The sequence below is a fragment of the Stegodyphus dumicola genome, chromosome X2 (assembly GCF_044657685.1).
Source record: "Stegodyphus dumicola isolate Sdum_Otavi_A_Nest chromosome X2, ASM4465768v1".
NCBI lineage: Eukaryota > Metazoa > Arthropoda > Arachnida > Araneae > Eresidae > Stegodyphus > Stegodyphus dumicola.
Window position 1 is genome coordinate 167999758 of NC_140781.1, and position 24935 is coordinate 168024692.

General features: G+C 31.8%; 1 long non-coding RNA gene and 1 other non-coding gene across 2 annotated transcripts in view; one reads left to right on the top strand and one right to left on the bottom strand.

Annotated features, from left to right (window-relative positions):
- Positions 1-24935, bottom strand: part of LOC146992966 (uncharacterized) — a 207170-nt gene that overhangs the window by 178397 nt on the left and 3838 nt on the right. The gene's annotated exons all lie outside the window — the stretch shown is intronic.
- On the top strand, positions 10415-10496 carry TRNAS-CGA (transfer RNA serine (anticodon CGA)). Its single transcript has one exon. It is a non-coding gene; the product is annotated as a tRNA-Ser (tRNA).

The window sequence follows — 24935 nt, forward strand, 5'->3', positions numbered from 1 at the left end:
TTCTCGAAAAATCAAGAAAGAATTCCTGAGAAGAAAGCGAAGTTTTTCTTTCTGGGTTCTCAAGAAATTCTCAAAAATCACAGAGCCGCTGGCGCGAAACTGAAATGCTATATGGATTACTCATCGATGTATGTTAGAAACCAATTAAAATGCTTCTATAGATTTGAGGCATATGTTTCTGCCAACGTGAATAAATAATTTTGCTAGAAAATTTTGTGTTGTCCAAAACTCTTGAAGCACCCAAGCGCAAAAGCATCAAGGATGATGGAAGTTGAAAAAAGGTAACAAAAGAGATTAACATAAATATATACCTTCAGGCTAAATTAAGCTATGTTTATGTTTGGTAGCATATTTAAATATGAGACGTAGAATTCATGAGAATAGAAGGATTATGTACACTCTTTATTTGCGTTCTTAGATTAAGAATTACTTCTCAATTTCTTTGAAATATTTTGCATCATTCATTCCATTAAATAATAAAATTTTGTCTGATTTGAACTGATAGAAAATAATTGCAATGGCTCACAACTTCCAGAACCTTCAGTATAAAACATTCAGCATCTTATCTAAAAATTATCTCAACAAACTGAACCGAAGCGGGTGTATAGCATTTTATGCAGATGTCTGTCTACTTTATTGCAAAATCCAGAACTAATCTAAGCTTTAAAAATATTGAACTTTTAATTTTTAAAGAAGTTACTAAAATATATACAAAAGTTTTTTTAATATGTGCATGTCACAATCTTAAGTAAAAAGGCTTCATGTTTATAATATTTTGTTATTTTCTCGAAAACAAATTTATTTTGGATGTAAATACAGAAATATAATACTCTTGTTTTTCTCTGCTGTCAATCTGTTACCTAATTTTTATATGCATTAATGTTAGAAACAGAACCTTAAAAACGGTTAAATTAAATTTAGCAACTAATATAAAAACACGATTTTTGCAAATTTCTGTAATTATTCGATTAGCATTCATGAAATCTCGCTTTGGGGAGGAACCATTATAAACACTGTATATTTGTATTTCATATTTCATGTTTCAGGAAATCAAAAGTCTATTCTTTGTTAATATTTATAATTAAATATTAAATGATTTTCAGTAAATTTAGTTTGTAAAATCTTAGAGTATTTTACTCGTAGATTAATATCTTTCCCTTAAATTAGACTTAATCATTAAAATTATTAAATGGCAACAAAATATGTAAATAGCTCATTATCTGCTTATGGCTTCTAAGGCATTTTATATTAATTAATCGATGATTATGATTTAAGCCTGTACCATAACTTAAAAGTAGATTGAAAAGTATTTAAGTTATGAATTCTGGATGTTTTAAATATTGGCAACGACGCCTGCAGTTTACGTTCCATCGCTCATCTCTTCTAGTAAATATTCCGGCTTTAGCTATTTTGCTAGCCGACGTTAATACGTGCCATTTAAGTTTTGAGCTTGCTTAAGTAGGCCATTTGTTGTAGTCTTCTACTACGATACTTTTGATTTAAAATTTCAGCTTTGTTACTTTGAAACGCCACAAGCGACGGAGTTTATTTCTACGCACAAGTTGTACTTTCTGTTCATTTCAAAATTTAATAAAATGGTTATTTAAAAAAAAAACTATTGTTGTAATATTGCAGAAGGTTGCAAAGTTCATTAATCAGGCTAATCGGTTCGCTAATCAGGCTTTGAAACACTTGTGTTAATACTACACAGTTAGGACGGTATAGACTACACTGCACTTAAAATTTGTAATCACTTAATCACTCTTGTAGTCGATTAATTTATATTTGTATGCGATTCTGTGTGTATAAAGAAATTATGTATGTATGTCAGTGTGTATCTAAATATTTGTATTTTAATTTTTCTCATAGGATTTGACAAAATAAGAACGGTAGACAACCTAATACAATTCTGCTCCGCATTTCTGCATTAATTAGTCCATCCAGGTAGTTTCTAAGGGTGATATACGTATGCTAAACTGGGCAAAAAGATGAATAAGCTTTCATTCCGCTAACTGCAATCAAGAACAAATAACGACGAAAGGGGCGGAAATTAAACCTGAAACTTATTAAATTATTTCTTTTTAGTAACTATACATTTTAAATACAGCGCGTCGTGCCGTTCATTTCCATTTCGCTTCCCACCTATTAAGTTCGTAGCGTCGCAAGGAATAGAGGTTACACACGTGCGTTGAGTCACGTGATCGGTGTGAACTAACTTCCCCTGCAGAACTGATTGTAAGAACCTATTCACGTAGTTCCATTCGACTTGCTGAGCGAAGAGATTAGAACTTACATTCCCCAATGAAACTGCGTGTACAAAAAAAAAAAAAAAAAAAATGTGGATGCGAGATAATAGCTTTACGAACTGCAGTTTGGTAACTGCTTTAAAGAATGTTATTCATTCCTCCTGTCTGGCTATTGCTGTATCAGAAATAAGATTAACCGTACGTGAAAGAAATATTTAAAAGCAAGCAAATCCTTTCCGTTCTAGATTGGAAATATAATACTATAAACCTGAATGAGAATTGATGTATGGCTTCATCCACCCGCTTTATGCTGGTTTAAAAAAAAAAAAAAAAAAAAAAATCTAAAAGTTTCAGATATTATATTACGCCCAAAGGGAATTTTTTTTAACGTTGTGTGTGTTACTTTATTTATTAAATATCACATTCTTCGCATTTAAACCATAAAATTAAATTCAACAGCAATATCGCAAAATAATTTTAAAATGAGCATATCTTTAGAATTTCTGATACACAATCTCACGTGCTGAATATAAAAAGTTTTTTTTTTTTTTTTTTTTTTCGTGCAGTGTTGCCATTGCTTGCTTTGAAATCGTTGAGTTTGTTAATCAAAAATTCGTAAAAGCTTTACAAAATATGAAATAGGTAATAAAACAAATTCCAAATTAGTGCTTCCCGATGCCCGTATTCGGCTGGAGGATTACGTTATTCAAAATTGGATGGCTCTAGGTACCGTTGTTTTTTATCACAGTGGGAGAAACATACATACATTTATGCAGATCTTCATTATTTAATTTCTTTAAATATAACACAAGGCGATAAAATTCGCTGGTAATAATTTGAAGAGTGATTCAGACTTTTAAAATTTTCGACACAAAGTGGCAAAACGAAATTAATAGCTCTTCTGGGCTAACGCCCTTTGGGCTTAAAAAAATATAATTTAATTAAAATAGGCTTGGGGGGAATATAGGATTTAATAAAAATTTAGAATTTAGGGAGGTGCTGCGCATTAGAATTTAGGACTCCCACACTGGCAGCAAAACATCTAACGCCGGCCCTGGATATATCACTTGAGATTCTGATTTTATTCGACTTAAAAAAAAGAAGCTGAATTTTCAAGCAAACAAAGCTTCTTATTTTTGTTTGTTGTTGTTGTTTTGTTTTTTGTTTATATGATTACAGCAAAGCCTCGATGACTATCTGCCTTCGTGGAGGAATTTCTAAGGGAAACTGGCTCGTATTCAAGTTACACATGCGGAAAACCACGAAAATGCTCATGCAGCCAACCCGTTGGCGGGATTAGATCCTCGGACCGAACTACCAGTGTTCAGCGACTTTCCCCCCCCCCCCGGGGTCGACGTAGAGAACTCTGCGAAGCTACTGGCTGGGATCTGTACCTAGGCAGTCTCGGCCACGGGGGTATAAAATTTATGAACTTGGTGGTTCTGAAGGCTCTGGGAAAGGTCACTTATTGGCCGGCCCCGGAGTCTGGCACGTCCTAGCGCGGCGTGGTTCTAGTAACCCGGGGGTCTCCCCCGGGGTCGCTGGGTAATGTCCCGCTGCGTCGGGCTCGCCCAAGCGACTGGTAGGAGCATTAGACGACCGGTGCTGCCTGGGGCCTGTCCCCAGGTGGTGCGCTGCTCTCCTGGAGGGTAATAGTGGAGGTTGAACCTCCACGACGTGCCCAAAGGGGGAGTGGACCTGTAGTGGGCTTAATTGCTCGGAACAGGGCAGCCAAAACTCCATAGTGTTCAGCGACTTTACCTCTCGGCCGCTGGTGGAATCAAAGCTTCTTGAATCAGAACTTCGTTTCATGAAGAATTACATTCACTTGCGTGCAAAGAAACAAAGCTTATTTTTTTTTATGGCTATTTAGGTTTATTGTCATACTTTCAATCCTTTTTACTAACGAAAAAAACTACTTTAATTTGCATTTAATTTCACGTAAATGTTGAAAAATCATAATGATCTAGAATAATGTTCAAATTAAACTTTCCTTATTAAACTTCGAGTTAACTATTTCCCTTTGTGCGTTCTCTGCTGAAATATGCATAATTTGTTTACATAGGAATTTCTAGGCTAAATAGAAGAGAGAAAGGCTTGCTTTGCAATGGAACAAATCACAAGTGGCAATAATTGTGCATGTTTCCAACCCTCATTACGCTTGCTCGTCATTGTTCTAGTAACTGAAATTTAAGTTTCTTTGACTGTTCATCATTCTCGGTTATTAGTGGACTCCATCTGTGGAAACTCCATTTCCTTAGTCGTTAAGCATTAAGCTGCGTTTAAATAGAAAATGGAAGTAATAACATTCGCACAAAGAAATAAAGCAGAGCTATTTTAATAACCTTAAAATAAGCTAGCTAGCATTATAAGACAAATTATAAATATGTATGGCTTTCATAATAAACTTCGAAGCAACAGAATGTCATAGACAAGGGCATTTAACTATATCGAGATTTCGTTCAATTATCAGAACAATGTAGATTTATAAAGAGCATCGTTTATAAAGTACATCATTTTGCATATATAAAGTGATAAAATATTTCCCAAGCAGCAAAGGACAAAACAACTTCGGAGAAGCATGATGTTATTATTTCGAACTAGTAAGCCCCTGATTCTCTAACGAATCGAATAAGAGAAAACTGTGAAACTCGCTAAGGTAGGATTTGCATGAGATTTTCTTCCCCCTCCCAATGGCAGATTGTGAACAATTACAAATGTAACCCAGTCCATTAATCTATACAAGGCCGGATGTGGTGGTCTCTTTATTATGGAGGCACCTAATAGGTGGGCCAACATCGACTTGCCTATGAAGGGACGGACAGTTACAACCATGCCTTCTCCGGGATTCAAACCCAGGCCCTTCGGCATCGCAGTCAGCTTCCCTGACCACTATTCCGACTGGGGGGCTCTTTGCATGAGAATTAAAAAGTAGACAAATAAATCCAAACTTTAAAACTGTATATATATTTTGAGACTTGGTGACAAGATTAAATGAAATTACATAATGAGTAATAATATTAAGTGAAGATGTATAAATTATATTGTTTTATTTTACAATATAACTCAAACTTTTCGCAACAATGAGCAGTAAAATTAAATCAACTTATGAAATTAATCAAAACTTTCACTGTACACAATGTATCGGGTAAAAATGTTGTTAAACATTAATAATAAGGCCTAAAATGTAATAATAAATTGCGCCAAATTTAATTCTAAATAATACTCTTCCACTTAAGGCGATAAGTGCACCGCATGATGCAGATAGGGAAAAATTTGGTTGCTCTTTCACGCTGCCAGAGGACAGAAGAAAAGAAATTTTTCCCTTTGTAATAGCGGCTGAAGTGTGTCCACGAAAACTTCCTTTTTTCTCTTCGTATTGTCTAACGTAAGAAAATTAATATTGTTTAGCAGGTTTTTTGCAATTGCTCATGAACTGCTGTGAAACCAACTAAAAAAGTCATCAAGGTTCCAAACCATTTCGGTGGAAGTGAAAATGATCACTTATACAGGAATATGTCTATCGATTTATGTTCGATATGAATATTTGTTTATAATCTCAAAATTTTATCTAACTTTAAAGGCGGTTGCCATGACAGGCTTCTTTGTACCTATTACCGAAATATACGCTATGTTGCTACAATTTGTTTCAAGTAAAATGTCGTTCGGTTATTAACATTATATATCTGAAATGAACGTGATTACTCTGATTGCGATAAAAAAATCATCAATTTCAGTTCGCTGAGTTTCAGTTTTGTGTACTTAAACAATTATCTAAATTTTTCAGTTATTTCCTACCTTCCTAAAGACTATATGTCTTTGAATAATTTGTTATCATGTAATCATCCCTCATCAAAACATTTTCTTTTGAAAGTGAAGTAGTTCTTCGTTTTTTTTTTTTTTATTTTTTTTTTTTTTTATTCTGTTATATTTTGAAAATGTATCCCATTTAAAATTCTTCAGATGATTTAATTTCACTGCCCATTTCCCATTTACGAATTCAGGTAGAATAGAAATCCGGATGTTCTTTTCAAAAACCAGTCTTTTAGGATATCTCGAGAGCACCTTAAAACATAAATAATAAAAAATAAAATAAAATAAAGCTGGAAGGTTTTAGATTTTATATTACGCACAAAGGGGCGTTTTTTTAAAGTTTTGTGTGTTACCTTTACTTATTAAATATCGTGTTCTTCGCACTTAAGCCATAAAATTAGATTCTACAGCAATACCACAAAATAATTTAAAAAGAGCATATCTCTAGAATTTTCGATACACAGTGTCACGTGCTGGAAATAACTCCCCCCTCCCCGGTACAGTGTTCACTTGGAAATCGTTCAGTTTCTTAATCAAAAAGTTATTCAAAATTGACTACGTTATTCAAAATTTGATGTCTCTAGGTGCCGTTGTGTTTTCACAGTGCGAGAAACCTACATATATTTATGCACATTCTTCATTATTTAATTTCTTTAAATATAATGCAGGGCTCTTGTATTTGTTGGCAACTGTTGGCAACAATTTGTAAAGTGAAACGCCGTTTATAGTGAATCAACGCAAAATGCCAAAACAAAATTAATAGCCCTTCTGAGCAAATTACCCCTTTGGGCTAAAAAATCATGATTATTTGATCACTGAATGTATTTTTAATCCCACAAAAACATCTTCATGACCACGTGGAATTGCACTTATAAAAGTCATGTCAACTATATTTAAAAATATGTGATTATTTTACGGAATGGGGGACATATCCTGAAGCGGGACGCTGTATTGAAACGCATAATATAAATATGGGATATCTGGTCTTTTTCACATATGCTAAAAATAAATGCGTTACTGACTAAGATTGAAGTGAGTACGAAGGACTGGTAAAAAATGTTAGAGAAAATTAGGTTCCAAAACGTTTCTACGAATCTATCTGCGAAATTTCCAATGCAGAAATAAAAGTTGTGTAAAATTTTATAGAATACATTAAAAAAAAGAAAAAAGAAAGAAAAAAAAGAAAAGCTTTAGTACAAATTACTTAAAGCTCTGCAAAATGTTCCTGCTTTTTTCCTTTTTAAGATTTCTGCCGTCGATAAATATAACTTCAGTACTCTTTCAAGACTGCAGTTCCTCTAAAGACTCAGTTTTGTGGAATTAAATATTATAGGGCAACAGATTTTTTAGTTATTTGATTATAAATACAAAATGCAAAGAGAAACTACAATACTGAACATCCTAAAAACTTCGTATTAAAATCTAATGTTAACAGTTGAGCTTCCTTATACACCGATTTCGTGAACTTTTATATCCTTTTTTATAATGCACGCAATTTTGCAGTTTATATATGCACTGTAAAATCCCCAATTATTCTGAATTATTTCAGTCCTAGAGAAAATGGTAGCCAGTTTCGTTCAATATTGATGTTTATTTAGGCTCCCGGAAACATCTGTCTTTTTCAGATATGGTTATTTACGGAAATTGGTCAACAAGACAGACTTCAGTGTTAAGGTAATGACATACTTGTAATAATTTTGCATTAAAAATAACATTTTGTTTTTCAGCGCAGCTATTTTTAATACTACTAAAAACGCATTTAATAAAATAAAAACATATCGTGACGTAGGCAGAAAAATGTGACAGGACAAACAAAGTAAAGCGATAAGCGGGCTTCCACGTAAATTTATTTTTAAGTAGTTAAAGAAATGAAGATAGAAGAACTATTAAGGCAATAGCTTTCAATAAACAATATTGCTTTATTTCTGGATAGAAAGATATCATTGTCGGAATAATTGCAGGTAAGATAGGCGGCTGCCTTGGGTGCTACGTTAGGATGGACATCGAAAATATTATACGCTATTTTTATCAGAATACTATTAAAACAAACTGATATCAAGCCATAAGCGAAAATTCATACAAATACTCCTAAACTATTCCTCATAGCGTAAGGAGGATATGCTTAACCCCTTCTGTAGAAAATATTCTCATGATTAAGAAATTTTATAGTTTGAAAACGTGTTTCTTCTTGCACGACTTCTGAAAAATTTACTGGCAATCGCATGGGAGAGGCCTAAAAGCAATTTAAGTAGAATTGGGTAAGTCACATAAACATGGTCAAACTGCAGAATCTATTATAAACTTGTGCTTATGAATAAATAACAAGTGCTTATGTTCTCTGAAATCCGAAAATGGCTTGAATCCTTCCGTAATGGGTATAATCAGCCTTGTCATTTCAAGAAAGAATTTCTGGAAACGAAGGAATATTCCGTCGGACAGGGTCCTTATGCGTTGTCCTATGTATGCAACTAAGTTTTTAAGTGAAGAGTATTTAAAAATACTTCAGAGACAGCAGCTTTCATACACACAGCTTTATGTAGTCATTATATATAGAATGCGTTTACAGGTATTCAGGACTGATTTTTTTTAATCAATCTCAGTCGATATGCCCTGTAATAACTAAAGATACTAATTACTTTGCAAATTTCAAACTTTTTGGGGGGGTACGTGTATAAAATGTCTTTTTTTTTTTTTTTTTTTTTTCTTTTTAAGGAAGGAATTTTAAATAAAATTTTTTGTTTGAATTGAGACAGCTATATCTGCTGCCATGAACTGACAGAGGCTTCAGAGATGAAATGCAATAAGAATAGCATTTAAACAGTAGAAGGTAATCTTAACGTTTTTAGAAAAATAATTTCTAGTAAGGAAAACTGACCTTTTACTTGCAACCGCCTGTATGGTAAGAGCAAATTTACCTCGGAAAAACGGTTTTACCACACTCGAAGTTTCAGAAGCTTCGAGTAAACAATTTCTAGCACCCGAGGTGCTATTAGTCTCGGCCCTCATTATTTTGTCATCACATTTCAGATTAAAGGGTAGTGCCACCAAATATTATTACCGTGTTTTAGTTTATAATCAAATTTTGTAATTTGTATAATAATAAAGTTAAAAAGACAAAAAAGTTGTGTTAGCAAGAGTGAATCCAAGAGCAGATTGGTAAACTGCAAACTCAGTTAGAGCATTAAAATCCCCGTGCTACAATGTTAAAATCTGAATCCTTTCAGATTTTCCTTTTTAGCCCAAAACGCTATTAAGTCTCGTAATACCATTTTGCGTTGATTCACTTTAAATGTCGTTCACTGCAAATACATTGCTTTATCTTTCAGATTTTATCTGTCTGTTATTAATTAACAAGCTAAGCCATTTAAAAGCAATCGATGTAGCTTTTAAGAATACTTTTTTAACTTTTTAATCTGATTGATTTAAATAAAAATGCATGCATTTCGCAATATATCTAATTAAAAACATTAAATACTTTTACAGCGTTGCATTATATATTTTTTCACTTTTCCAATATATGGAAGATAATGTGACTTCTCCATTTTAGACCAAATGCATATTTGTCTAACATTCTAAAAAATGTTTCACTATTCCACTTGGTCCATCTCTATTGATGATCTCTACTGATAAACTGTATTAAACTTTCAAAGAGATCTTCTGAGTGACTTTTAAAAATCTAAACCTTTTTAGACTTGTTTTTCTTTCTTCATTATTATTATTTAATTCAGTTCGCAATATATGTATGTTTCAATATTTTGATTTTCTCTGATTTATAACATTTTACAGCCAAAAAAGAAATGCAAAATCAAATGCCAGAACATTTGGAATTGAAATTTTTAGTATTAAATAACATAACATTCTAAGAAATGTACATACATAACATAATATATTTTAAAAAAATTCTTGCTATTGAATAGCATTAAAATTCGATTCTTTAATATAATTTGAAACCCAATATTTTTTAAACTCGATTTTTTTTCTTTAAACTCATGAAATTCCAAGAATTTATTTTCAATACATGGCAGCAGTAGATATTATTCGTGTTGAAGGAAAAGTGAAATATTGCATGGGTCTTCACATTTTTAATTTTACTTTTATTTACATTTTTTAACACTTTTAAGAATTTTTAAGATATTTCACTCATAAACTCTTCTTTGAGGTATTAGATTGCAATCTTAAGCTTTCAGACTGAAAATTTTTTTATATATATATTTTAAAAAGTGAAGAGACTTTTAGTGCTTATACTTTTATATATAAATAAAATTAAATTTCCTCTTCTTATTTAAAATGAGCATTTCTAAAGCCAAGTAAACTGTTTGATTACTTTTGTAACAGGTGTGTGAGTGGATTGATGCGCAGTCGTGGCTGAGTGGTTAAGGCGATGGACTCGAAATCCATTGGGGTTTCCCCGCGCAGGTTCGAATCCTGCCGACTGCGACATTATTTTGAACAGTCCGTCTTAGCTAGTTTTAAAAAAAGCAACTTCTAGTTTTTTAGAATAGATACAGTATCTTCATCATTTAGCGTAATTTAATAATAATTTTGATATTAACTATTAAATTAGAAATGCTTAATGAGTAGCACTTCCAAGCATAGGGACGAAGAAGGACCCTAACTAAACAATACGTTTCGTTACTACACTATATATTTACCACATAGTAGATAAAGAATTTTTTAATTATTTTTTTATATAGTTTCTTCATATTAGTTTGTTTGAGTGAAATTTTAAAATCAATATTTGGGTTTCTTTTACCGACCCGATTTTCTTCGATTTTTTTCACACATACGTATTTGCGATGATAATAAAATATTCTACATTAATGTTTTTCAAAATTCTCTGCACATATATTTTTAGGACTTTATTTGTCTTCATAGATCCGTATTTAATGGCCAAACTATTCATTGCAAAACTTTGATCGGTACTGTTGCTGTTGTTACTTGTGCTCACTTGTCTAACCGTAACATCAGCCCAAGCCCACGAAGTACCTCGTGGCTAGGAGCGCTAGTTTACGCCTGCCATTGGCAACAGCCTCGAATACATTACAGGCAAGAGTGCGATTTCGCTCAGTTCCGCCCCCAGTTTTGATGGGGAGCACCCCGGGAGGATGGATCCGAAGTCTTCCCACCCCTCTCCACTAAACCACACGAGAGGACTTTCGGCTCACCGCATATTTAGAGGGCGCCATGCCGCAACGACAGTATACAAACATCCATGCCTTGTCTGGGATTTGAACTCCGGCCTTTCGTTACGCTAACCACTGTACCGACTGGGCGGCTGATCGGTACTTCTTTGTTATAACGGCCTCCAGCAATACTTGGGAGATTTTATATTGCACCAAGATCTCAGCTATAATTTCGCCAAGTTCGTAAAGCGCAAATATGAAAATAAACAGCACAATATACGATAATAACAATTATACGTACATGTCGTTTCCTATGAACATTTTAAAGTGTCCCTATCCTTATCCTTATTATAATTATTTTTTCGCATGTTATTGTTCCAGTCAACTGCAGCACTTTCACACATATTTAAGCTGTTTGTTACACCATTTCATGGTCGTCAGCTCCTCTGCCCAAGAATGCATAAACCTAATAGCAATGACGAACGCTATTCTGGAACCGCCGAACCAATTTCCAACACGCAGGCCTTTCTTCATTTTTCAATTTTTAACATTTCGCCTCCAAATGGTTTCGTCGTTGACATAAAGTTTCATGTTGCGGCCATTTTCGCATACTTGTTTGTCAAGAAAAAGAAAAACATTATATGGCATCCACCTGATTACTTGGTTAATCAAAGATTGTTAACGTCATATTCACACACACACAAAAAAAAAATCAAATAAACAATGCGAATTCGAAAATCACATCCAAAATAAATGATATAAGAACACGCGGCGAGAGTAAAATTGCAGCACGGTGTCAGGATGATTACGTGGCGAGATATAAGAACACTCAGCCAGATTTGGGCGAGATATCTCGGTTGATTGGCGATTCAGTCTCAGAGGCCGCTATAACAAAAGAAGTACCCTTTGATCTTCACACTGTAGAGTAGAACAAAATAACTGTCTTCCTTTAGAAAGTTTTTGAAATTTCTAATGTACTAATTTGCCGAATTTTAGCGGTTTTAAAAAATTATTTGGCTTTTAGTTATCGTGCAGGTACTAATAATTAGTGATGAATTTCTAAGAAGAAAAAGCAATAAATTACGGGTAAAAAATTTTATTTTTAATTTTTAGCCTCCTATTATGTTTCTTTATGTATTTATATAGATATATAATTATTTACTATTTTAAATTAAAACAAAACAGGCGAAGTATGATAAAAAGCTGAAAAACTTTTTTGAAAAAAAAATTAAATTAGAAGTTATTTATATACATTATCCCATTAAATATGCAATTTTAAACGACTAAAACAATGACAAAACTTGCTTCTTTTTAAAAAATGAAACATTTCTGCACTCCACTTTAACATCCTTTGAAAGGAATTGACTAGAATTAATAATGAATAGCAATTGTAAGTGAATTGCAGTCAAGAGGAAGAAACATTTTCTAAAATTAACATTTTTCTTCATGCGTCTGCTAAGTGAATGACGCAAGAAGTGTTTTCTAATCAACTCGTACATTTATTTAATACAGTAAATTTTTATTGTAACATAGACTAGAATGTTTTATATAAAACATTTTTTTCCAACTAAAGCTCATATTGCATCTTTCCTATTGCAAGCGAATTCGCTTGCAATAGGAAAGAATCGAATTAATTATCAATTGTGTTTTAAAATATGTATTCAGTGTTAAAAAATACTTCAAGTTGCTGTTATTATAGCCCCCCCAGTTTATTATATGTTTTTTATTTCTTTTTAGTTTTATTTAATATTTTTACTTGTTTTTCTTTATTTTTCTTTATTTATTATTTTATTTATTTTGATTTTTATTATTTGTTTATTTATTTATTTTTATTTCCTTCTTTCTCTCTCTCTCTCTCTTTATATCTGTTTGTTTGTTGTTGCAAGCTTTTACGTTCAACAGAAGAGAAATTAGACTATGACTTCAAGGCGTTTTTAAAAGAGCGTGGAGCGAAAAACGTAAAAGATCTTACTTCTTTTTTATGTTCATAAGACTAAAGTTGAGGAAGCCAAATCATGAGAACTGGTCGTAGTTCAAATAAATATTTTGGTTAAATGGCCTTCAACTCTATCTGAACGTTTTCCAAAGCATCTCCCGCTCGTATGTGTTTAAACTATTATAAATGTGTATACAGAGTGTCCCGAAATTCCATACAAACTTTACCTAAGCATTAAGTCAGTGTTTATTAATATGTGGTTTATTTTCAAAATACAAATTTTTTATTGCATGTTTTTAAATGAAACCTCATTGATCTAGACATTCTCTCTTGGAAACTGCGCATCATCTGCTTTTTAATTTGGGTTATCTTCTTTGAAAACGTGGCTTATTCTAGAAAAGTAAGTTTTCTTGACGGAGTTGAGTAAAACAGAGTACATGTAAATAGTGCAGTATATTTTAGTACATGTAAAAGTAATGCAATATACAGCATCATACGTTTAGACTGTATCAATCACATTTATGGGCATTCATTTTTAATCTCAAGCAATTTATATTTATTATAATTAAGAAAGAATTCGACACCTCGAATCCCACGAATCTTGAAAAAGATTAGAAATTCAGAAACTCGGATCTTCGTATTTTTTTCGTTACTTGAATCTTTCAGATCCTAACCTAAAAATATGTTAAGCGTTTTAGTTGAGAACTTTAGGAAGATAAGTAACTGACGTCTAATAAAAGCGTTCATTAAAAGAAAGAACACAATTGTTACGCTTTTACTCGTGTTTAGATTACCACCGTCACCTCATGACGATACTCAAGATCACAAAATTTCAGTTTCTCATGTAAAACGTTTCGGCAGAATTTTGAAATAATTACTGCTCTGTGCATTTTCAAAAATTCTCGAAACTAACTCCAAATCGTCTTCATAATTCAGGGCATTAAAAAAAATACCTACTGTTAATAAATCCTGAATATTTCCAGCAATTCATGTCATGGTAAAGAAATGTTGTGTAGCGCATATAATTACAGTTGTCTAACTAGTTGAACTACCCAACCATTGTTACTAAAATTTGAATTGTTAATTAAAATATGAACTGCGACGAAGCAATTTTTGTCAAATTATGTTGAAAAAATGAAATTCAAGATTCAAGAGGTTTAATTATATACTTCATCTACTAAATTTCACTTATATCTCCTTAATAAATCTTAGTATATTTTTAAAAATTGCATTCTTACATTTGGTTTTTTTAAACGCAAATTTTAAATTTTGCTTTATTTTAAAATTTTTAACATTGTGCAAATTTTTCTTCTTTCCGCATTATTATTCTTATTTGGAGGATACGACATATTAGAGAGCCTTCTAAGATTCGGGTTCGACAAAATTTCATCTCACCTCTAATCTTGACAGTGTACAACAAATATATTCTGAAAATTACCATGGATATTGGAAAACATGTCAATATTGATTGTCATCACTCAGAAATAAGGGAATGGGAAAATGTTACCATAAGGCTTATAAGGTATTTTCTCCTTCCTTTCCTCATACCTTCGTGGTGTAATTGGAAGTATAATCGACGTGTATTCGAGAGATCCAGGGTTCAAGTCCCGGCAAAGGCAATGCATATTTTTCACGTCTCCTGTTTCAAAAACACTTGATAATTCTACAAATGGCATCCGAACAAAAAATTCGTCAACACCAGGATTCGGCGATTGGGTCCCCTTATTCCCAGCCGCTCTTTAAAAGGGTATTTTCTTCTTCCTTTCCGCATGCCTTCATGCTGTGATTTGAAGTATACTCGACGCGTATTCGAGTAGTCTAAGGTTTGAATCCCGCAAGAGCAGTGCATATTCTTCATGTCTCCAACTTCAAAATAACCTAATGACTCTACAAGGCTATTAATTCTGACTTCTGAAAAATTAGTATATACTATTATATGTTATTAAATGATTCACTGTTTACAAGTCCAGCCTCGTTTATAAAATCACATAAGAAAAGGACTAATCCATGCGATATTCTTGGTAGAAATATAAAAATAAACATTGAGAAAGTGGAACATATATATTTAAAGGAAGGATAATCTGCTAGTTTTGAAAAGGAAAGCCAGAAATTTGGATTTCATCCGCACTGCAGTGTTCCAAAATTAATAACAAGGGGGAGGACATATCTGGGAAGAATATATCTTCGAACCAAGTGCATTACAAATTGCAATTTATGTGTGCTGAGGATAAGTATGGCACTAATTTCCTTTTGAATCATTTAGCAATACCACAGAGTTGTGAAATAAAATTTCCATGTGTGACAGTTCAAGTTCATACTCATTTCAACGTTATAAGGCATTTTAATGAAAAAAAAACTAGAAGCTAGGTAGAAGAAGCTGGTAGAAGAAGGCTTTAGAATAATCACCTAGGAAAAGGATATTAATGCAACTATGTCTATCACTTAAGATTAACTGAGAGGAAAAAATTTAAATTACTTTAGTACTTCTAAGTGAAAAAAAGCAAATTTTTATAGATGCTAACCAGTGATTTACGCATTATTAGAGCAGAATATGTATCATTTCTGAGTAAATACGTATTTTGAAATGCAAGCGTGAAAAGAAATATAAGATTATTTTAAGTTTTGTAACAAATTTCAACCAGTTAACTTTTCTTTTGCGACTTCAAATATAAAATATCTGAATAAGATCTCCCCCCCTTTTTTTTTTCAAATAAATAAATCGCTTTCAATATAAATTCGCAAACATACACCTTATTATCTGCATTCTTATTTTCAAGAATATGTTTAAAAAATGATTTGAGAAAAATGCATTTCCTATACAAACATCATAGTACAAAGAAAGAATCTCGTACGTGTGTATTATATACGATGTATTCAATTTTGTAAATGTTTATGTTTGCTTGCTTTACTTACTCTTATAACGTAGACTTTATACACTTTTGTAGTGTTGTGTATTATTTTTATTTGCTTATTTATTCATATAGCTCATTTTTGTAGCAATTTTGTGTTTATTTAATGTGCATTTTATTTAATTTTGAATTTGCTGGTGCTTAATATGGTTGAAAGTGTGTATTTGATGTATTATCTTGTAGAAATTTAATTCTTAGATCTGGCTTAGAATTGTAAGGGTAACTTAAGTAGAAGAGATATGGGTAGAAACTCCTCTTCTGGGCCTTGGGCGGATATGAAGATTTTTTTGCCAGCATGGCGACATTCTGGAAGTTTGTGCTGAATGCATTTTCGAAGCAACAGGAACGACTACTCTGAAGCTTCCAAAAGATCTTACGCTCCCACTTGAGCAACATATAATAAGCGGTAAAGAACCGTAAATTTAGATTGTGCGACTATTTTACTTGTAAGCATCTCGTTCTTTAACTGCTGCTTTAATTTTCTCTGTGTGAGTGAATTTGGTGATATGCTATATTCCTTGCACGTTAATAATAATTTCGCCTTCCCTCTGTCTTTTTCCTTGGCTTAATTACAGCTACTCATATTTCTCTTTCTGCTATTATCTATTTCAGTAAAGATTCAAACCTTCCTGTTCATCGGACCTAACTATTTAAAGACATCATCACAAACCTCTAGCACCCAACAACGCCGACAGTTATAGTCCGCTTATACTGTTAAAATTTAGATGTTGTAGTATCTAACAAAACTCAAAATAATAACTTAGTCTTAAGAACAGCTTTTCCTAATCATTTCTAACAAGAATAACTTCTAACAACACCCTCAATTAATTTTTCATTTAATTAGAATTAAGATAAATTTATGAAAAAAATAATACATATGGGGATCCATCATACATATTGAAATTAAATATAGAAATTCTATTCATAGGTTATTCACGAATTTCACTGCAACTGATTATAAAAGATTTTTCATCTGCTAAGAGTTCTGTATCTTTCTCTTATCTTGAAGTAACATATGAATACATATAATCAGCGTTCCTATATATTTCGCAATTGTCGAGAATAGAAAAGTTGAACTCTGATGTTTCTGTCCATTCAACAGCAATCAAACAGTTGTACGTCATATTTTTCTGTTTAAAAGTCTTGTATATTCATTATTAATGTTATTGTGTGGTAATGGCTAAATATGATTCACTGGGGTAGTATCTCTAAAAAGAAATTGTATATTTCTTGACTATCTAAAGTCAGCCAGCCTATTCCACAGAGGGGAGATAATTAACTGCTCCTATACACAACCTCTCATTTCGTGACCTTCGAAAGGGTGGGTATTTGTGGAAAACAGTATAATTTACTGCCAGTGGTGCTCAGCGGAAACTTTCTTAAAATGATATGGTTCTAAGCTTTTCTATGTTATGAGAGTAATCTAGGTCTTAATTTCTAAAGTGCCGGAGCCCTACAAGAAGAGCGTCAGAAAAGATATTAAGCAATTAATTAAGGAAGAATAAAACTAAATAAAATGTAAAGAAAAAAATCAAAAACTAAGTTCAAGAAATGACTATTAGTCAAATAATAAATTAAAATATTGGAACTTATGTTCTTTGGGGCTTCGGCTGGAATTATGATTTTGCCTAAAAACTGAAAATACCGGAATAAGTAGATCTCAGTTTTTGAGTAAGTCAAGGAAACTCGAGAGCTTAAATTTATAAAATAAATTAATTCCATTCACTCCAGCGGCTGAATTTAAACCCTGGAATAAACTCATAATATTCGACACATTGTTTAATCATTTAAAATGTCATTTTTCAAGTCATTTTAAATGCTTTTATGAATGTAGTTTAGCATATATCAGGAAAAGAAGCATTAAAATTATCATTATTTATAAGTTATTTACTAGTACTGCAAATTCAGCAACATGTTTTACGTACAGACAATTTAATCATAATCCAGAAAGCAAAATAGAAACATGAGTTTTCTTTTTTTTTTTAATATATATATATATATATATATATATATATATATATATATATATTTTAATATATATATATATATATATTTATATATTTTAATATATATATATATATATTTAATATATATATATATATATATACCGTAACAAAAATCTTTTCATTCAAAAATATTAATTACTGTTTCTTCCAAATCAACTGTAGTTATTTAAATTACTCTACTTCAATGTAAATTACTTTACTAGTTTACTTATTTCTATAATTTTTGCTGAGATACGAACTTATCTAATGCATTTAAAAATCACATGAACCTTTTCTACTTCGTTGTTGTTTTCCAACTGTGTTCGTCTAATCGAAAACAGCTGAACTCCTCTCGTGTCAGAATTTAAACTGTCCCGGAGCCTGGCTCTGGTACTTCTCAGTTTTTGAGATTATCAGGTTCAATGTTCCGCCTTACTTTCTTTGGGAACATGCACAGACCTGACTCGGAACAGGGAGCTTACTAAAGCTATGTTCAATAACTGTGGGAAGTAGACAAGATACACAGGAAGGGTATACAAAACCCTTTATTTTTCACTCTTTACAATAATTTCCGTACTTCGGAATACAGAGACCAACTACTTGTGGTCTGAACGTAAGAATATAAAAATATAACTAAACTCTAACTTAAATTTGGAATAATCAACAAGGAAGATTGGCCGTATATTAACAGGAAGCCGTATGTAGTACAGAGAACTGTGAACACTACAATACGTTTAAAATTATCACGAGGATTAAACCTCTGGCCTGGAGGGCAAACAGCAGCCGAGTAAAACTTCTAAGGCAAGCGGCCTGCTTCGACTAACTCCTTCCTCTCTCTCGCTTGGCAAAAAGCCACAACTTAAGTACTTGGCGTTCGCCAGACAAATTTTGCATAAAATAAGTTAACGCTTTTAATTCTGGCCGGAAGTAGAAAATAAGAAGTGATAGTAAAGATTTAAAATAAAATAAACGTTAGTAAAACTTAAGATCCTTACAAGACAAACCGTAATTCTAACTGGAGAGCGACGCAGCCCTAAATAAAAAAAAGCTTCAGCACTTTTTGTATGCAACCGAACCAAAATTTCAATTGAACATTCTTTTGCTCGCAGAAATTTTGTTTTAGTAGTAAAATGAAAATAAAAATCAATTCTGACTTCTAAATGGATATCTCTCTTTCCTTTGGAAACAAATACTTAGACGGGGGTTAAGGAAAACTCCGTGCCACATGTTAAAGTTTATTCTCTAAGAATTACGATAACTTATAAATTTTTCATTCCAATGCTAGTGTCTTCCCGGGGAAAAAAAGCACTTGTAGCCTTTTTGGAACGATTCAATTGAATACGGAGGATGAAAATTGTCACTTTGTCCATAGTTAACCCTCGTATTTGGGGGGAAATTCCATTTCCCGTCACATTCTGCGTGACAGCTAACATTATATTAGTAGGATTTGTAGTCAGAAAGTGTTGGACCTTTCTTCTCTTTGTTTTCATACTTTCACATCTCTTTTAAAACTTCTTTCCGTATCCTTATATTGTGAAAAAGAATGAGCTTTATTTCTATCATTCCTTGAAACAGTATATTGTATTATATTGTATTATATATTCAGAGCTTAAATTCAGCCGGCTTCCGTCTGAGATTCGGAATTTTATTTTATTATTTAACTATTCATTATTAATTTATTAAATTTTCATTTATCTCTTTCCATATTAATGAATTTTAATTTTAATTATTGTATTATTTTGATTGTTAATTATTTTGTGTTTTAATTATTAAATATTTTACTATTTATTTTATTTGTTTATTTTTGTTCCTTTTTCCTGATGAACTTCCTCAGGGATGCAGCGCTTATAATTTTAGAAATTAAGCCCCGCTCAGGGTAACAAAATCGTCCTATTGCAATAATAATCCTATATCACTCCTATAATTATTATCCTTTAGCACTGTGGTTATAGTAAAGAGACGGACAATACATTCTTTAGTACAGTGAGACCAAAAATCGCTGACTATTTATAAATCAGACGCGTTCTTTGTATATTATTCCAGTTCATATTGGATGTTAATGACACTCCTCGCCGTATCGTAATTATACTTTTGTTCTCTCATTTTCATTTTGATTGAATATTTGAAGGAAAAATCAACTTATTTACCACAAGAAGATTGTACGCAAACTTTATTATGTAATATTTGAAAAGTAAAATGGTTGAAAGCATCTCAGTTAATATCAGTTTTTATTTTATCGGCTCGTTAAATCTCTCGGCAGTAATCAGAGATTGATTGACAACTGCTTCAAGCAGAAGCAACAGTTAAGTAGGAAATAGCAATCCTCTTTAATTCAGCGGTTCTCAAACTTTTTTCTTTAACGAACCCCCTGAAATGAGACTTATTCCGTGTTTACCGACAGACTGTAATTATAAAGTCTCCTCCTTACGAACTTATAATCCCTTGTATTCATCATTCTCGCAATTTATCTTACAGTGCTTTTATTTTAATCCATTAAATAGTAAACTGCAATGAATAAAGCAGATAAATTGTTCATTTTCAGAGAATGTTAATTCTGAAGCTGTTTTGAAAGACTCTACTGGTAGGATCTGAAATCCAATTGTCCTTCTCACTTCGTTTCTGAAAGTAATATTTGAACGACGCTTTGAGGTGTTTTAAGTGGCTTCTTATGCTCTCTTTGACTTCGTTTGTAAAGTGAAGCTAATTGTTCTGACAAGAATTTGTAAAATGTCTCGAATATTTCGGTCTCATTTTCTTCTCAGTGAATGATTCCCAGAAATCCAAATTTTTGAGCATACAGATCATTGAATCTGTTTTGGTCAGATTCTTTGAAAGCAGTTATGAAACTGTCCAGTAACTCTAAGCTCAGTTTATTTAATTTTGGAAAAACATCGCATAGTTATACAAGGTCTTTGAAACCATTTATCATTGTGAATTTTGAAACGGATGGCCTCCCAAAGCTTGCTTGGCACAGACACCAAATTGAAACTATTTGCGACAAATAGTTTTTGTTCTGTGTAAAGATATACTTAATTAATTATTTATGCAGTTTTATATAAACAACATTTTGTAATCCGCAGCTTTAAACATGAATTTTAAACATGAATTTAAAACATAGCTCCACACTCAAGCTGGTTTGCATGTCCAAATTTTAAAAAAGAGAGCTACGTAACTGACTTGATTATTCACTAAATGTTGAAATTACAGTCACTATATGCAATACGGTGGGACATAGCAAAGAAGGAAATGGCTAGGTATAATGCATACGGGACCGAGTAATATGACAAGTGCAGACGGGACTAGCTGCAGCTTATTACATTGCTTTTAAACACATTTCGGATAGTAACATTCACATCGGAATTGGTCAAACTAATTTTCTTTCTAATCAGTGCCAAATTTAAATTTTCTGAATATTTTGATTTTTATTCTGCGTTTATTATAGCACTTTATTATTTTCCGCCATTACCGATAATTTTTCCCCCGTACCCTCTAGGAGTACGCGTACCACACTCTGAGAACCCCTGACTTAATTCAATGAAAATTAAAAACTCTGGTCCACAACTTCTCGCAATCATTTGAAGCAATGGATACAAATGCGATTTTGAGATGGAATCTGATTCAGTTGACAATAAATCTGCAGACGAAATATTCTTAAACCAATTAGAAGTGATTAATAAATAAGAACTTTCTTCAAAGGAAATAAAATTAAAACTAGTTACTGTTATTTTGTTGTCGGCAGTCATCAGGTTCTTTAAGCTTGTGACTTACTTCATGAAGCTCATCCCACGTACTTCAACAAAAATAAAATTTGTCTTCTTTATTTTATTATACAGGCACACTGAAAAGTATGGCAGTTTCTCACATCTGTACATTAAAATCTTAGGGATGCCATCAAGTGTTCTTCTAAAGCTACGATTTAAAATATTGTTTGTTTAGATTAGGGTTGGTTAGATCTCTTATTTTATAGTTAGGCAACTAAAATATTAGAAAATATACATTTAAGTTTAGTGCTTTAATAAATAGAGCAATTAAATTATGCTATACCTTTTTCTAAATATAATGTGGCTGAAAATTCTGTTATTTTTTTAAATAGCTTCAAAATCATTTATCAAATAGCAATCAAAATTTTACTATATGGCATATTATTGACACGATTTGACGTGGTAGACGGTCGCTTCAGAACTGAAACTAATTGCATCAGATCATCGACGATGTAACCGATAATTATATTCACTATATGTATATGTATGGCAAAAAATTATATTGGGAGGTCTAAAGATGCAATTTCTGTCCTGTCTGTGAATATAACTTGTCCTATTAACCATTTTATATCAAGTGTGCGTATGTGTGCGTGTTCACGTGTGTGTTGTAAAAGTTTCTTTCTCTAATATTCATTATGGTGCATTTGATGTTTCGCATAAACTACGTAACTCATTAAATAATAATAATAATAATGTCTAAAATTTAATTAGTTAATTTCTCCAATATTCAGGCACAGTTTGCATAGTATATCTTAAAACATGTATTACGAGTATTATCAGATAGTTTGAAACAGGAATTAAAAATCTCCAATAAGATACAAAGGCTTCATATCTAGAAACAAAAGACATATTTGAAGTATATAAAAATGAGTTAAAATGAACCGGCTTTGCTTTACAAATAATCCTTCCATAAATGATTAATTTTGAACTGAAACAGAGATGTATACGAAGCTTCTCGGAAATAAAATTTAGTCTTATTATACTGAGCGTCAAAATTATTACAACACACTGCAAATACAGAGCCTGTTCATTGTTTCTATTGCTGTTAGGAAAATTATATTTGATACTGCCATTCATAAGCTTAATTTAAATCGCTGTTTTGTGCTTTAATTATACTTTAAAGTAAACGTTTAATAATTTTACGTATAACAAAAATCTTTTGAACTCTATTTAAAAAAAAAAAAAAAACCTTTCATGTCTCGATGACTTAATATTAACTAAAGTTATGTAACAAAACTCACTTCTTTGTCGAATATAATTTTTAAGGTGGTGGTGGTGTATTGAATTATGGCAAAGCACACTAGGGCTATCTGCCTAAGGGAGGGATGCCTTCGTGGAGGACTTTCTAAGGGAAACTGGCCCGTATACACATAATTTTTATGTCTTAACGCAATAGTTAAATAATGACATTAAATTAAATTTCAGAGTTACATAATCTGATTCCTCAAATGTAGCTTAACGCTAGAAATAAGATATAAACTATTATTACTGCACTCTAGAATGGGTGAATCCATGAAAATCCCAAATCGAGTTCCATTTTAAAATGACAAAGGTATTCATTTATCCGTGTATACGCAAGATATGTAAACCAAATTGAAATTATTAAGATTTCGAATTCTACAAACGGAATTTGGCTGAAGTACAAAGCCAGAGGGAAATCATTACAAGTATTTCCGTTTTTTTTTATCTTTATTTAAGTAAAATAATTACAACTTTTACCATTTAATAAAAACAATTTTTTACCGTTTTTTACAATATTTTTGAATGTGATTATTGAGGTTCTATTGCTAATGATAACCTACAGGTAAGAGAGCTTAAAAAAAATTCTTTAGCCAAAGTTCATAATATATAGCATTAAAAAGTCTTTTATTAGATAATTAAAACATAAATAATAAGAATCTTTTGTCTTCAAAAAGTATCGAAATATTATTAAATAATGATGATAAATTTAATGTATTTTTTAAATGACTCTTTTTGTTGTTATACTGGATTATCATAATCTGCCAAGTAAATGAAATATCTAAGGGATTGGTAATAAACTTCGTGGTTTACAATAATAGGATTTTCGTTGCAAAGGAAAAATAATAACACCCACTTTCAGGAGTCAAAATTAGAACTCGAAAATTCCCATACAGAAAACACTTTTTTCAAGAACAAACTGTCATTAAACTATAAGCGTCTTAAGGAATTTCTTAATTTTTCGTTTGAGATAAGCAGTTGAGTTCACGATTGGACCCAGCGAAACATTTGCTTAATGCCTTTCGTGCGCATTAGATGGCCCTACTAAACTCGAAAAAGATTTATATTTCTAGTCCACGCAACGAGTATTTTATAAATAGCTGATAAAACGCGTACTGAAATGTTGTTATTGTACAAGAAATCAATAATTATTCCTGTCTGCTGCTACTTCCTACGCACACATGTAATATATAGTCTGTAAGAAAGCTTAGTGAATTGTTTAAATATCACAATATAAATATTTGGAAGTTTGTGTAGAGGTTTATGTATTCTACGAAAGCTGTAGGAGAGCATGGAAAAACGCGTTACATATGTCAGATTTAATACTGAGATGGCTGCAGTATTATTTGCCATAAGGTTTGCTGCCGAATTTTTTGTAATAATAAAAGTACTGTTTATTCAAATAAATGAAGTGGGAAAATATATTAGACACAAGTTAATATTTTTTCATGCAAATATTAATAATGAAAAATTCGTAATATTGATTTACAAATATTAAAAATTTAAATATACAATTTTTAATTTACTTAAAATAATTAATATCGTATTTTTTCTTGTTTAATTAATGATAAAAATATCAGCCAGTTAATAAATAATTAAATGGTAATTTTAATTAGATAATTGAAAAAATTCTTTTAAGCAAATAATTAAATAATAATTTTAATTATGTAATTAAAATATTCTTTGTATTAAATTGATTTTCTTTTTCATCGTAAACAGAAAACAGTTAAAAATACGCACAGCAAGTGCAAGTCGTTTCTACTACTAACACCTCTTTCCTAAAAATCACAGCTGCTTATTACCCCAATGCCACCTTTCTACTATGAGTTTCTTCATCACCCTCCCTGCCTTTGCTTCTGGAGATATTTCCCTAAAAAATTGAACTAAATACCGTTAACTTCGCGTAACCTCCCTTATGAGACA